Genomic DNA, 17628 nt, shown 5'->3' with positions numbered 1-17628 from the left:
AATACAGCTTGGCCTTGGTTAAATTTTGGGCCATGGTATATCACGGAAAGTTTGCATTATACAGTGGAATAGGGCAATAACAAGCCAGTATATAATTGAGTAATGGCTGCTTTTAGAAAATTAAGAGCCTGCCATATTGTTTTTACTACACTTTGGCTGTGTACTGTGTTAGGGTCTCAGATATAGGTAAGTAGTAGGTTTTATTGTATTTCCTTACATATTACCTATATTTATGTGATAATAGGTAGAGAAAAGTATATATATTTTTTTAACCTATTTTTAAATAAGTTTAAAGAATACTGTGCTAGAACGTAGTACGTACTGTAGTTTTAGGACAATCTTTAAAGATATTTCTTTATTTTGTATTTTATTTAAGTATCGTAGTACTTTCTAGGTGGTACTGCGGTGCTCCATAACATTTATTTAACATATATAGAAACTTATAATTATTTTTCGTTACCAATGACCACTTTACTAAGGCGGTATTAGGAAGGGAAAATTTAAAACCTAATACTTCCCACCATATAACACTGACAAAGTGGCCTTAAAAAAATTGGCTACCTTAAACGTTTTGCAAAGGCCAATCAGATAATGACCTGTCATCACCATGTACCACGCTAGTTTCACGAAATTCCACAAAAGTACAGCTGTCACGGATATAACTATGTTTAAATGCCTTATAACTTAAAAAAAATGCATACCCTACATACCTGCAGTACCCCAAAAGGATCATTTGAGTAACATAACGTATAATCCTGCCTAATTTCATGTAAATGCGTTCAGCTGTTTTCACACTACGTTGAGTGCAATAGTCTATGGAAAATGCTTTGCTGGAAAACACATTTTGAGACCCCGCCTTTTATATTTACAGACTCCTAACAATTCACCACAAAGTGTACACAATTAAATAGGATCTGGAAAGTTTTGTGATGATTCTTGAAATGGATGCACAGCTACAAGGGAGCAAACATCTGAGGAAAACCTGCCTCTCAGAATCATAACTATACTTACAGAGTAGCAATCAGATTGAATGTGATTTTTTTTGTATCTGTCGTCTTTGATAACTATTTGTTTATTGGTTTACATAATCATGTGACCATAACTGTGTCTTTTAGTTGGTCATGTAGTTACTCCTAAATTTTACCTAAGCAGTCTAGTTCATATTTTTGGGTTTCCTTACTACTTTTAGTAGTTTTGTACTACATAAATATCAGTTTGTTTTAGGTGTTTTTCCTATACTGTCATACTCTAGCATAATTATTCAAAAACATAGCACACTTAATTTATTCATTGATGTTGCCACATAGATTAAAGTATGTGCATGCAGAGGGTCCAGATCTTATCAAGCCGAGGAGTATACCTCGCTGGTCTCCCTTTCTCACATCCAAGAATGGAAATATTCACAATCCTTAGGCCCACAAGGAGACAGGTGGGTCATGACCCCCCATTCACTACTCCAACAACAACTCCATCGTTGGGCCCTCAACCCTGTAGGGTTCCCGGGTCTGTCGGACAAAGAGCTTCCCATAATGGCACCTGGCTGCAGCAAGTGATTGTTCAACCCTGACGAGTTTTGGCAAAAGTGCCTTCTTCAAAGGTAAGTAACAACTCTGTCAAGTCCCAGGTGAATATAAAGTGAAGGTGTCACGTGCATGTGTGCTCTCAGACTACAGTTCACATTGTTCAATTTGTGTTGCTTTATACTGTATGTAATGCCAAATAGTGTTTTCTCCATACTGTGATACTGTTCCATAATTGTTCAAACAAAGGTATTTGTATGATTGACATACAAAGGGGCTTGTGAACTTAATTCATTCATTGTTGTTGCCCAATAGTTTAAAGTCTGTGCCGGTAAGGTGTCTGGATCCTAGCAAGCTGAGGTGTATACCTCGCTTGTCTCCCTTTCTCACCTCCAAGAATATAAATATCCAGCAATCATTAGGTCTACAAGGAGGCGAGCGGGTCATGTCCTCCTATTAAAAACTATAAAAACAATTCCATCATTGGGGGCCCCCAAACCTGCAGGGTGGACATGTGTGCAGGAGACAGAGATCCCCATAATATAAATCCAGAAAAAGGAGAGTGCCACTACCAGGATCCGGAGATGGCAGCATTTTATTTATGAAATGACACAGGCTGCAGCAACTGATTGTTCATCCCTGACGTGTTTTCGCCAAAGTGCCTTGTCCACAGTTGAGTAACGACTCTGCCAAGTCCCAGGTGCTTATAAAGTTAATGTGTCACGTGCTTCTGTGCTCTTGTACTACAGTTCCCATTGTTCAATTTGTGTTGCAGTATACTGTTTTCATGCCAAATAGTGTTTTCTTCACACTGTGATATTGTTCCATAATTATTCAAACACAGGTATTTTTATATTGACATAAAAAGGGGCTTGCACACTTAAGTGTGCTACCCAATAGTTTAAACTCTGTGTGTGCAAAGTGTCTGGATCTTACCAAGTAGAGGTGTCTACCTTGCTTGGCTGTCTTTCACACTTCCAAGAGTTGAAATATCTGGCAATCATTAGGTCTACAAGGAGGCAAGCGGGTCAAGCACCCCTTATTCAATACTCCAACAACAACTCCATTGTCGGGGGTCCCACACCCTGCGGGTGGCTGTGACTGTGAGAGACAGAGATTCCCATAATACAAATCCAGAAAAAGAAGAGTTCCACTACCCAGATCTGGAGATGGCAGCATTTTATTTATGAGATGACACAGGCTGCAGCAAATGATTGTTCAACCTTGATACTTTTCGGTAAAAGTGCCTTGTTCACAAGTGAGTAACAACTCTGCCAAGTCCCAGGTGCTTATAAAGTGAATATGTCACATGCCTGTGTGCTCTCAAATTACAGTTCCCATAGTGCAATTTGTGTTGCAGTATACTGTATGTAATGAAAAATAAAAATAATCCCATACTGCAATACATTTCCATAATTATTCAAACAGATATTTTTATACTGACATAAAACGGAGTTTGCGCTCTCAATCAATTGACTGCTGCCGCCAAATAGATTAAAGGCTGTGTGTGCAGAGGGCCCGAATCTTACCAAACTGATGTGTACCTCACGCTTTGCTCCCATTCTCACCTCCAAGAATGTCTGGCAATCCTTAGATCCACAAGGAGGCAAGTGAGCCATGCCTCCCGATTCAATACTCCAACATCACCTTCATTGTGAGGGACCACCAACCCTGCAGGGCGGCCGTGGCTGAGGGAGACAGAGATTCTTGCAATACAAATCCAGAAAGAAAGAGTGCACTACCCAGAGCCATAGTCAGCAGCATTTTATTTATGAAACGACTCAGGCTGTAGCAGCTAATTGTTCAACCCTGAAGCATTTTGGTTAGAGTGCCATGTTTACGGGTGAGTAACAACTCTGCCAATTCCCACGTGCTTAGAAATTGTATGTGTCACGTGCCCGTATACTCTTGTACTTATAGATATATTCACTGAACAAAAACAAAGGTTATAGGGACTTTATAGTGAGGCTCACATTTCACTTGTACAAAACCTGAGAAATCCACAGTTTATAATGAGGCTCACATTTCATTCGTACAAAACCTGAGAAATTCACAGTTATAGTTAGCCAAGCTATCACTCACGCACCTGCAATGCACTGCGTATGACCTCACATATTACATCAATCATGACATAGTCAATGTCATCACTGATGACATCACCGATGGCATCTCGAACGACAGCACTGATGATATCGACTAGTTACTTTATGTGTTTTCCAAGGATTTATGGGTGTATAACATATATACTAGGCTAACTAGGTGTACTACTAATGAGGAATACTACTTTTAACATATACTATGTGAGTGGCTGTGTGTATCCATGTGGGTGTCTGAGTGACTTATAAAATATAGTGGCTGTATGGGTGTACAAGTGGGTATGTGAGTTGCTATGTGGGTGGGTGAGTGGCTGTGTTAGTGTCTGTATTGGTGAGTGAGTGTGCGTGTCAGTAGCTGTATGAGAGGGTGAGTGGGTGTGTAAGTGAACTTGTGGGTGAGGAGCGGTTGTCTGAATGGCTCTATGAGTGAGTGAATGGGTGTGTACGTGTGCTGTCTAGGTGAGTTGCGGGGGCATAAGTTATATTTAGCTCAGGTAACTATAACTGCTGAATATCTCTAGTTTTACACGAGTGTCATCTGAGCCAACTATAATATCCCTATACCCTTTTGTCTTTTCAGTGAATTTCTAAGTTTTTTTAACATCCATTTCCTAACTATAAAGTCCCTGTGACATTTGGATTTTTAAGTGAATTTCTAATGTTTTTTACATTTTATTTCCTAACAATAATGTCCCTGTAACCTTGGTTTTTTAACTGAATTTCTATGTTTCTTTAACTACTAGGTGTGTTTGCAGACTGGTGGAGAAAGAGGACTGGACCTCCCAGCACTCAGCAATCCCTCTCTGTGGGATTTACTGGAGGGAACAGGAAGGGTTCTTGGCCCCCAAGGACCCTCAGCATCCAAGAGGACTTCATCTTCCAACTAGTCGTGTGCCAGGAGGTTTATTTGCATAGTGGTGGAGAAAGGCGATTGGGACTCTGACCAGCTCTCAGCAATCCCGCTGTATGGAACTTACTGGAGGTAACAGGAGGTTATTTTGGCCCAGAAGGACCATCAGCAGCCTAGGGGACTTCATCCCCCAAACAGTTGTGCACCAGGAGGCCCTTTTGCAAAGTAGTTGATTAAGGGGCGAGGCCTCTGGTGACTTCCACTGGGGCCGGCCCTGTTTTAAATTTTATTTTATTAGGGAGAGGGTGCTGTGTGGCCTCCCTTCTGTGGGCCGATTTCAGCCCCGGAGACCCCATTCCCCAGAGCCTGGCCTTTTTGTAATAGAGAAGGTAGGCCACACTTCCCCCCTCCTAGGGCACATTTTGACCCTGGGAACCCCATCCCCCAGTCATCCCCCAGCGACTCACCTGTTCAACGTCAGCTCCCTGTGTCTGAAAGCAATTCTGCTCCGCTTACAGCATGTGAGTGCCCTTATGAGCTCTTGCTTCCTGAAGGTGGAGTGCTTGCCGTGACTTGCCTGGAGTGATAACGCTCCCTTCTAGCCACAACAAACAGCCAAGTCCCGGGGGTCGGCACCCAAGGACATAGCAGGTGTCGGCCCTGGGAGGCGGCAATCACCAGGGCCATCGTGGCTCTAGTAGGGAGGCCACATGGCTCCCGCGTTCTTTTCTGTAGGGTCTGCCCCCGGGGCGGCCTGGGAGAGAGGCCACAGGTCCCCTTTCTATTTAAAAAAAAAATATGTATATCTAGGGACATAGTGGTCCAATGGCCCCAGGTGATGCCGGAGGCCCCCGGTTGCTAAATTAATATGGCCCCAGGAAAGTGGTGGCCACCCAGTCCTGGGGGATCCAAGAGGCCCCCCATAGCAATGTATAAGGCAGGGGGAGCTGTTGGTCCCCAGGGCACAGGGGTCCACAAGGCCCCCGTTTTTATTTTTGGAATGAGGCCAGGGAGGAGGTGGTGATTGGAGCCTGGGATGTCCAACCTGATCTCCATTTAACAATAAATATGCCCCAGAGAGGTGGTGGTCCCAGGGGCCTTAAAAAACCCCAGGAGGGGCGACCCATTTGCGTCCTCCCTTCTTTATGTTCAAAATGCCCCTAGGATTTGACCCACCTGCCCAATTTATTTTTTGATTGAGAGCTGTGTATCCATCGCGGCTCCTGCTGAAATTATTTTTTTTTAAACATATCATTTTCCCATGACATGGTCCCTTTGGGACCCCAGGAGACCTAGGAGATGGTGGTAATCCCACCTTGCCCCCTTTTCTTCTTTTTAATGTTTTTTTCTGGGTCTCGGCTCAAGCAGAATCCCAAGATAGCCTCCAACACTTGCTGGTTTGAAGTGTTGACAGCCAATCAAATTTCAGCACAAGATTGGGAGAGGTCACGGATCTTTGCTTTCCTATCACTACAAATGTGGATTTTCCTTAATATTAAAAAAAACTACTAAATTGGTTTACACTAATTTACAAAAATGTAAATTTCTGGACTAACAGTTACCTTTCTGCCAAATTTAATGTAATTCCATTCAACAGTTCATTCTATAGTAGTATCTAAAATCTCTATGGGAACTAACATTGGAAAAATGCATTTTGGGACACCCCTTTTTCACAGCCCCTGCTAAATGTTTCACCACAAAACTTTCAAGAGAGCAGTTGGAGTGAGCATCATAATAATTTTGAAAATTTTGAGTATTCGTCAAATGACGCCAAATGTATTATCAAACAAAACATACTCTTCCTATGGAGACTAGGTCCTAACTATAACTTCCAACTGGCGCCCGGCAGTAGGTAATATGTAAAGATATATATATTCATTTGAGATGTCATCAGTGATGTCATCAGTGATGTCACTGACCATGTCATGAATGATGTAATTTGTGACATCATCACCAGTGGATTGCGGGCACGAGAGTTACAGTTAGTACAACTAACTATAACGGAGGAATTTCAATGTCTAGCTAACTATAACCCCCCTAAAACCTATGTTTTTTTTATTACATTACTAAGGTTTTTTAAATGCTAATTCCTAACTATAACCTGCCTGAAACCTTTGGTTTTTTCAGTTGATTTCGAAGGTTTTTTAAATGCTAATTCCTAACTATAACCTGCCTGAAGCCTATGTTTTTTTTCAGTGAATTTCAAAGGTTTTTGAAATGACAATTCCTACTTATAATGTTGACCACTTCCCCATATTTTCAACAAGAAACCAAATCTGCAAAGCTACCTAAAAAATCAGGCTATAGTTTCACTTACCACTAACAAATTAACATCAACATTTAAGTACTGTAAGAACATCAAATATGTACTGCGTGAATTACATTCAACTCACACCCATGTTTAAAGAGCAATATGTGATAGATGTTCTAATTATACACTTCCGACACAAAGTCACAATACCCAGCGCCTCAATCACCACAACCATCCCCACAGACCCCTTCCTCCTACTACCTCAGAGGCAGCGCCAAACAGGATAGCGGAACTTTTAAAAAATAATATATCCCCTCAGCAGGCGGAAGCCGGGAGGATTTGCTGTTCTGTTATTTTCGTGATTTTAAACTCACTTGTTAATTTGCTTGATTTAAAAAGCTTTTAACTGCTGATACCTCTACCCACCTCTTCGCTGCCTGGGCCACTCTCAGCCAAGTATTGACGCTGAGTAGTTGGTCCCGGGTTAAACATTCACGGCGGCTATATTGAGTGTGTGCAACGCTCTGACGCGCTCTAGCTGCGCATAAAAGGGGCGTCTTTGAGCCCTACGCTCGATTAAGCTGTGTGTAGGTGTCCCTCCTGAGGCGGAAGCCGGGAGAATTTGCTGTTCTGTTATTTTTGTGATTTTAAACTCACTTGTTAATTTGCTTGATTTAGAAAGCTTTTAACTGCTGATACCTCTCCCCACATCTTCGCTGCCTGGGCCACTCTCGGCCGAGTATTGACGCTGAGTAGTTGGTTCCGGGTTAAACATTCACAGGGGCCATATTGAGTGTGTGCAAGCGCTCTGATGCGCTCTAGCTGCGCATAAAAGGGGACGGTCATGTCTCCGCACAGCGGACACGACCAGCGGACGTGCCGGACCTGTGCCGGAGTCGTACCAGAGTCCTGCCCGTCTGCGCCTGTCCGCGACCATGACGCGGCCTCTGCGGCTAGCAGATTAATTGGCCTTGGCACCCCCCTATTATCTCCTACGGTAGGGAGTCCTTATTGAATCTCAATCCTAATCACTGTAACTTTTTAGATATTTCTCCACCCTACCCCATCACCCACCCCCCTCCCTATACTCACTGTAGCCTTGGAAAAAAAGTATGTAATCTATTGAAGCATAGCCCCCTCCAACAGGTACCTGACCGACACCCCCCTGCCAGTAACAACATTAGCATCAAAGCGGGCTTGATTAACTGCCGCTCGTTAGTTAAACACTCTTTAGATATAGCGCAAACCCTGGAAGACAACAAGTGGGATCTCCTCTTTTTAACTGAAACCTGGTTGGGGGAAGAAACCAATCCCGCCTTATGTTTGGCCGTTCCCCCAGATTATAACATCCTGTGCGCCAAGAGACTGAGTCCTAATCCAGGTGGAGGTGTCGCCATAATCTATCGATCACAATGGTGTATTTCCTCCTTCCCCTATGCTCAAATAGATTCCATTGAGGCACTACCATTCTGCATTAAACTCGCCGCCAACATAACATGCTCTGGCCTACTAGTCTATCGCAGTCCCAAATCCAAGCCTTCTCATTTCCTTGTTCTTTTAGACTATGTCCTTCAGGCGAGCTCCCGCTATGCCAACTTCACCCTGCTAGGGGATTTTAACCTCCATGTGGAAAATGCTGATGACCCCACTAACTCTAACTTCCTGTCCACCCTATCTGACGTTGGACTAAATCAATTGGTCTCTAACCCGACCCATAAGGCCGGACATACCCTTGACCTGATCTGCTCGAACTTGCCACACATCTGCACCAGCGAACCTCTCCCAGTGATCTGGTCGGATCATTCCTTAATCCCTTTTTCCATTCTTCTCCACCATCAAGACAGGCCCAGACTCCCGGCCAAAACAGTAGGCCGTAATTGGAGTAAGATTACCCCAGATAGTTTAGCAGCTTATTTTAATCCGGCCGCCCCCATCGGAGTCACTGACCTAGATTCTAGGCTAACTGACTTTAATAACAGAATCTCTTCTGCCATGGATATTATTGCTCCTGTTAGGCCCATTAAAACCTTTCGAGCTGCCCCTACCGCACCCTGGTACTCTGATGAACTGCGTAAATGCAAATCAGGATGTAAACTCTTGGAGAGATGCTGGAGACAATCATACTCCCATGACAGCAAACTCAAATACAAGGCAGCCCTTAAAGACTATAGGAAGAGGATAATCGAGCATAAGAGAATCTACCTGGAGGATAAAATTAACCGGGCACAAGGCTCCTCAAGGGAAATTTTTAACACCGTCAGATCTTTCACCGATCCCATGGCCCTTAAACGACAATCCCCAGTGTCCCAAATCCTCTGCAGCCGCCTCTTGGACTACTTTGAGGAAAACATTGCTGTTATATATGACTCCTTTCCATGTTATAACGATCCAGACCCACTGATAATTGTTTAGCCACCTCAGATTCTGCCCCTGTCTTCACAAACTTTGAAGAAATTACTCCAGAACGTTCTCTGGCAGAATTATTAAAATGCAGATCAGGGTCACCCATTAATCCTTGGCCGGCCAAACATTATAAATCCCTGGCCCCTCTTCTCAACCCCATCTTGAACGAGATATGGAATGACTCCCTTCGGACAGGCATTTTCCCCGATTCCTGGAAGCATGCCAGATTGGTCCCTATTCTTAAAAAACCCAATGCTGACCCTAATGAACCAGCTAACTATAGGCCTATCTCGCTGTTACCGCCCCCACAAAAGTGCTTGGAAAACTAGTTCACCAGCAACTAGCGGACTTTCTAGAAACCCATGGTGCCTTTCATGACTCTCAACATGGGTTTAGAACCGGCCACAATACCGAGTCGGCTCTAATAGAAATGGCCGACTCTGTGAGATGGAAGCTGGATGAGGGGTCTAGAGCGGTGTTGGTGTTGCTCGACTTGTCGGCAGCATTCGACACCATCTCCCACCCTGTCCTTCTTGACCGTCTTCGATCTAAATGCATTCAAGGTAAGGCACTGGAATGGCTTGCCTCCTTTTTAAAGAATCGGACTCAGGTGGTATTTACCCCTCCCTTCACTTCGGACAGCCGTCCACTTAAGTGGGGAGTCCCGTAGGGTTCCTCACTAAGCCCCCTTCTATTCAATGTTTACTTTTCCCCTCTGGCTGAGATTATTCCCAATCAGGTATAAAGGCTACCTCATATGCTGACGACATTCAGCTTCTGTTTTCTTATAACAATCCTACTCAGTCCACTTTTGACCCTTTAAAAAACTGCCTCTGTAACATCGCTCGATGGATGAACGACAATTTTTTCCGGCTTAATGCCGAAAAAACCGAGGTTCTCTTCTTCCATTAACCCTCTCCACTAGACTCTAATCTCTGGTGGCCCCATGAACTAAGTATGCCCCCCTTACCCAAGGAATCAGTAAAAAACCTAGGGGTAAGATGGGACCCTTGCCTCTCATTTCATAAACAAATCCAGTTGGTGTCCGCTGCTTGTTTCTCCAAAATTAGGATGGTTAAAAAGTTCATCAATTTCCTACCTAGTAACACCAGGAGAACAATTGTCCAGGCATTGATCACTTCTCATCTAGACTACGCCAACAGTCTTTATATTGGTCTTGCCTCTGGCCTCTATCATCGACTCCAGACGGTCCAGAACGCTGCAGTCCGGCTGGTCTGTGGCATCTCCCTTCGCGAGCACATTTCACCATACCGGTGAAGACTTCATTGGCTTCCAATCCAAAAAAAATCAGAATTCAAGGCCCTAATTCTGGCTCACCGGGCAGTTAAGGGAAAGAGCTCTGCATAGCTTTCCTCCTGCCTTCGTCCCTACAGAAATGCCAAACTCCTTCGTTCTAGCTCAAAAAATCTTCTCATCACCACCAGATTAAAAAAAGTACGCTCCGGAGGTAAAACGTTTCAAGTATGTGCTGCCTCCCACTGGAACAAACTTCCTACTTCCATCCGGAAGATCCAGGAAGAGGTACCATTCCGAAAAGCCCTGAAATCATTTCTATTCTGCTAGTTCTACCTTAGTCAGATCCAGCACACAATCACACAGGAGCGCCGGGACACCCCGTTGGGGTAGCTGTGCGCTATACAAAATACACTAAATAAATAAAATAAATAACAGTACACTAGCTTAATCTACAGAGATGTGGCAACCAAGTATATATAAGGGAAATAACGCGAATATCAACAATAATGTACACAACGCTAAGACTATTGGTGAAGTAATATACACAATTCACTACAGAAATCAAAAACTTTTCAATGTATAGATACACCATTGATACGTATAGTGTACTGAATAGTGGACGCAACCATATTATCTCAGACACTGGGGAATATTTCGGTCATGTAGTTGTGTTCACCCCCCCTTTGAAACAGAAGCAGAGTGGGCTAGTCCAACGTAAACAAGGCCAACGTAAGACTAAACATAATTAGGCTACGCCTTGGGCGTGGTTCACTTCCGCAAATAGAACAGACTCTGCCGCAGTGAAGGTCCGCACCCTGCCACGTGGCTGCGGCCATGACCGCGTGCCTCCTCGATACAGGCTCATTGCGAACTCAGCGCTACACCACTGCAGACATATGTCTGTATCGACTAGTGCTTTCCATCGAGACTGCGGACAGCAGGTTTCACAACTTGAAGTCAACTTTGGATCTAAATATGTCATTGGTATCTGTGCTGAGAACTGCCTTCAATCTACTCTGCGGTCAGTAGAGTTGACAACTAGATACCAGTTGTGCATCAGCACTACAGAAAACATTGAATTCAGTCTTGATTTATTTAAAGGAGAGACAATTGTACTGTGTCCTCAGATTTTGTTAAAGTTTGAACAGTAGGAAATTCAGTCTTCATTCATTTAATACAGAGACAATTACGGACAGCATTCAAGTTAGCCTTGATTTATGAAAGACAGAGTCAATTTTGTTAATGGATGCCACAAAAAATGTTCATCTATGTCTGTACTAAGTACTACCTTCAAGGGTACACTGCGATCAACAGAGTTTACCCCTTGATACCAGAAGCGGAGAAGCACTACAGACAACATTGAATTCATTCTCGATTTATTGTAGACAGAGACAATTCTACTGTGTTGTCAGATTTTGTTAAGGTATGTGACAAAAAAGCATTCGTCAATGTTTCTGTGGACTACTGCCAAAATTTACTCTGCGGACAGCAGGGTTCACAACTTGAATTTGTCATATTGATATGCTTTGCCTATATGCTGTGTTAAGTTAGCATGAGCTTATTAGAAGTTTAAACGCCATTTTTCCTTTCTGCTGCTTTTGCACACGACACATAACTGTTGGTTTAGCTTTGAGCCTAGTAGAGCGCTTTGATTCACACAAGAATAATATGTTATTACTCTGATATCAGCTTTGCTTAGTGAGCTGTGTCTGTACAGTGAGTGCTGAAGCCTTCAAGGATAACTCGACACAGTGGTTGTTGTGAGGTCTGATCTTCGCACCTTCCTACACATAACATACATGCAGCGGCAGCCAAATTCTGGCTTTAGGCACGTTTTATATTACTTCACGCAGCACACCCACACACACTTGATGGTGCTTCTCATGCAGAGAGCTGGTGGAAGATGATGTGATCCCTTACCACTAGGATCTTGAGGTATGGGGCCACCCTGCTAAAACCCAATGAGACCTTCTTAAATATAATATACGAGTTAGGGAGGGTGAGAATTAGGTGTTGTCGCCTTTTGCATTCTATGGACTAGTAACTATGCTGATTACTTTGCTTCTTATAATATGTTTGCTGTTATTATCTAAGATACTGCGCTTGAGAACCCTGCATTAGTAAATAAACATTTCAAATATGCTTGCGTCCTCATTTACTCTTTGTTTTGAATTGAAATGATTGTATAACAAAAGAGTGTTCATGTGTTCCATGTTACCTGAGGTAATCTAAGTCCATGTTCTGGTTTGTTTAAGTATTGGGAGTTTGTAATGACCAATAAGACACTGTAGCTAGTCAGGTAGGGGATTTTGGGTACTAAGGTGAGATTTGGCACACCCTAACTCACTGAGGTTCCAAGTCTCCATGCACAGTTCTGTAGGAGAACAGGATCCCTGCGACAAATTCAGCTTTCCATCTACACTATGGACAGTAGGGAATTCAGCCTTGATTCATGTAATGCTGAGACAGTTCTACTGTATATGTTCAGATTTTTTTACGTAAGTCACAAACATAATTCGTCAATATCTGTGCTGACGACTGCCTTAGATCTACATTATGAGGGCTCACGATTCAGGTGGAATGGTGATTGCACATGACACATTCCAATAGCCAAGAGACATTGTACCAGTGCGACCCGCCCGAACCACGGTTTATTGCAGGGTGCGCACACGCTGAGTTATTCGGGTACCACAAACTCACTGCACCACAAGTCATCTCCCCGTGGCCTTATTAAGACAGAATTCACTAGGCAAAAAACATTACTCCCAGTGCGGCTGCCCGGACTACGCATCATAGCAGGTTACGTACACGCTCAGTGCCAAAGGTACCAGTAACTCACTGCACCCTAATTCATCGTCACCTGGCTGTATTCAAGCACAATTCAATAGAGAAAAGACATTGTTCAGAATGCGGCCCCCCCTTTACCACTCATTATCGCAGGGTACGTACAAGTCAGGGCCAAAGGTACTACTAACTCAGTGCACCAAAAATCATCGCCACATGACCGTATTGAGTCAGATGTCTTTGTAGATGAAAATATATCATAGTTTTTGGAGGTGTACTTCAACTGACTCCTGTGAATGGACAACCAATATTTATCAGAAAACTTGATGTTAAAGACTTTGCTACCAGTGCGTCCTGCTCGGAGCACACCTTATCGCAGGCTCCACAGAACGTTGTTGCTTCAGGTGCCACTAACTCTTTGCATCACTTATCATCGCTGCCTGCACACACACTAAATTACCAATACTTTGCAACTTTAATCAATGCCACATAATCATGGGCTCTTGCTAACCGCTGCCTCCTGCCTACACTGCGGTCATCAGAGCTCACAATTAATTACACTGTTGATTTATTATTTGCAGACTACAATTCCAAACTAAGTATAACATTTGTGAAAACCTATACAATATCCCTTTATTATGCTTCCTTTAACAACTTTTTTTATATCACATACAGATTTACTTGAATAATAATTTTTACGCGGCAAGTGCAAAGGTACACTTAATGATAGTCTACACTGTGGATTGCATAGGTCACAAATTGAACCTCACTTTTTCTTCATTAGAAACCTGAATTTCTTTTTTGGAGACAAAAATGACTACACCACTGGAAGAATCATATGATTCTGATAATTTTGTTGCTGATGAATTCATAACCATCAATAGCACTTTTTCCCCCTCAAAGTACATACAGTCCAGTATGCAACATTCAATTCTTTGAGTGCAGCCCGTTCGGATCATGCATCATCGCAGGGTGAGCACACGCTAAACACCAGACCTACCACTAACTCAGTACACTATAAATAATCACCACTAGCCTTTATTAAGGCAAAATTCTATAGTCACAAAACCTTATCCCCAGTGCGGCCTATCCGGACCACTCATCATCGCAGGTTACGTATACGCTCAGTCCAAAAGGTACTACTAACTTAGTGCACCATAATTCATCACCACATGGCCCTATTCAGGCAGAATTTAACTGATTCTTCATTCATTATGTATAAAGTGCAGTACCAAATAAAGTAACGTCCCTCAAACCTACACAAAATCGCCACTTGGCCCTACTAAGCCAGAATTCACAAGACAAGAAACATTACTATTAGTACGTCCTGCCTAGTGCACACATCGCAGGTTCCACAGAACCTTGTTGTTTCAGGTACCACTAACTCAGTGGAAACCAAACTAAGTATAACACCTATCACACCATACACAATATCCCTTTAGTATGCTTCCTTCAAATTTTTTTACATCACTTATAGATTTAGTTGAAAAATCAAATGCACGCTGCATACCTGTTCGATCTTCCACTTCCGCTATAATTGCAGATGATGCACTCCACCCTAAGATGTACCCTGCAGTGACTACTAGCTTCCATGTACACTGTGCACAGTAGGGTTCACAACTTGAATATACCTTTTTATCTACACTGCAGACAGACAGACAGCCTCGATATATTTAAAGCAGAGAAAAAAATAGTGCTGTTGCACTGCTAATATGCACAAGCACCTTCAATCGTTGCATTCTGTGAACTATGATAAAAAGAATGTAGAAAATTGCGCCAAAATGCACATCCACCACCAGCAATACCAACTACCTCTGGGATATCACCTTCAACATCGCCACCAGATATACGTCCACATTTTGAGAAAGTTAGAATGCACTACGCGAAATGCCATTGTTTAATTTGTTATGGGGGCCAATCAGTAGACCTAGTTTACAGAGCAATTGATAACTATTGATGCTAGTTTCCCCCCCCCTCAAAGTTCATATAGTCCAGTATGCAACAGTGAATAATTTCAGTACAGCCCGCTCAGACCACGCATCATCGCAGGGTGGGCAAAGGATAAACACCAGACGTACCACTAACTCAGTACACCGTAAATAATTGCCATGTGCCCTTGTTAAGCCAAAATTCAATAGTCAAAACACATTTTTACCAGTGCAGTCTGCCTGAACCACTCATCATCGCAGGCTCCACACAAACCGTTCCCACCTCAGTGCACCACAACTCATGAACCCTTTACAATAGAATGTTCTGTGTATTATTTCACATATAATGCTCCTACCTTTGTACAACAGAAGTCATAAACCGTTATGATTAAATATCTTTATATGATATCATGATTACTATTCTACTTGCTACCAACAACGTAATAAAATGGAGTCGAGCACACGTGCCCGTATCCACTTCAAATATGTTTGTCTGTGTATTTATTGTGTTTGTAAAAGGCTGCTCCTCTGCCGTACCACATAGCTCCGGAATCATGGTTCAGAGCCTTGCGCAGCATTGGCATACATCAGGCCAACCCATTCCACTTACGATTCCAGAAAAAAACAAAAACGCAACATTGCCCAGATTTCCATTGTAGTGATTTCTTAGTTCCAGGTCTAGTTGTCAGAACGGCACACACACACTCCCTCATGGCTGGTATACACCCACACCACCCCCATCCAATGCATCCGTCACTACACACATGACCGTACCTGTAAAAAAGACTGGGCACACGCGCTCTACGCCATTTCTGAGTTGCTCCCATCGCAAGCGCTGTGATGGCCCATCCTGGTGGTTCGGACGCCTCATGTAGGCTCGAACTACCAATCAGGGGGCCCACCACCACGTGCGTGGCCCCTTTGGTTACTGAGTTAGTGGTACCGGAAGGACTGAGCAGGTGAAGAACCTGCGGTGATGATGATGGTATGTCGTTAGCCATAGCGATTTCAAGACTCAGCACCATATGTGAGACTTCTTGGTGGCAGAGCGGGACTGCATGATGTAGAAGGTGTCCTGTCCACCAAAAGGTGAGCAGTGAGGCCTGGGTGCGGATCGGAGGGAGTCGATGGGCTGCAGCAGACTGGATACAAAAAAGCGACGCAGCGATTTAGGCGTACGCAGTCCTATATAGCGTATCTTATTGCATGTATTTTTTTTTTCCAATAGCAGGAACGTTTTTATAATCGGTCAATCGTCCGGAATATAAACTATATGAATAGTTGTTTTTAAATGCGAGAGGGGAGGTGTGTGAAAGTGCGATGTTATTCAACTCCACATTAAGATAGTAACACATACCAATCATAACATCTTTCTTTTACTATCTTCTAGATATAGAGATTCAGGGTGCGTTATGTCCCAGCACGTGGTGAAAAATATACCGGCGACAGAAAGGAGAGCTGCGAATATTCTTTGCAGTCACTCTCTCACTTCCTCTCTCATTTGATAAAAAAATGACACACAATGTTAACTTCCTTTTTATCTTACAGGTTGTGTTTCACAAATTGGCGTTCCCCCCAACACCTCTAAAAATCAACGTTCAAGGATTCTGCGATGATGCGTGGCCATCGTAACAACTTCTGATAGGCTGCTTTGACACATAGTGCACCCTCTTTGAATCAGGTCAATGGCACAAGGTGAGCAAAGAAGCTTGTTTCCAAAACAACGACAAGTCATCTGTGAAAGGAGAGAGCGAGTAGGTGTGCAGCAGCTTGACTGCCTAGGAATGTACAATTACCTCCGGGCAGTGAGAATAGATAGGTTACAACAGTTTGAGCGGAAGATGTACGAGCCCCTTGTGCCACTTTTGTGTCACTTTTAACATGGGAAAAGTGGGGCAAGGAGCTTCTAAATCTGCCTCTGACTTCCCAAGAAAAACACTCACCTCCGGACTCTGCGAGTCAATGGGGTGCAATAGTCTAGATACCCAATATTGAGAACTCACCGCTATGCAGTGGGAATGCATGGGATATACTACTTTGGAAAAAACAGCGCACAGACACCTCCTTACAGTGGAACTTGTTGTATTATAGTATCCTGAGTGTACAAATAAATAAACCAAAAATATACGTGTGCATTTGTATGTACTATGCTATTACTAACTCTATATACTATCTTTCAGATCACTAAACTGGAGGGTGCACTATGAACCAGCATGTGCTTGGACACACAACGGAGGCAAAAGGTGAGCTACGAGTATTTTCTCCAGTATTAACTACTCCATCTATACATTTCTCTCTCTCACACTTTTAATGTCGTTTTATCTCTCTTTCTCTCTCACTCGCTCTCACATCGTTTCTCTGCCTCTTTTAAAGTTATGGACACTGCTGTCTACTCCGACGTGTAGAACCAAAGCTGAGTTCAAGTTGTGAACTCTGTTGGTCACAGTGTTTACACAAGGTAAGCAGAGCGGCATAGATATACAATCCCTCTGATTAAATACGTAAGAGTTAAAAGAGCTTATTTACAAGCCTCTTGCGC

This window comes from Lissotriton helveticus, chromosome 2_2 (assembly GCF_964261635.1).
Source record: "Lissotriton helveticus chromosome 2_2, aLisHel1.1, whole genome shotgun sequence".
NCBI classification, from domain to species: domain Eukaryota; kingdom Metazoa; phylum Chordata; class Amphibia; order Caudata; family Salamandridae; genus Lissotriton; species Lissotriton helveticus.
This window is presented reverse-complemented; position numbering follows the sequence as displayed.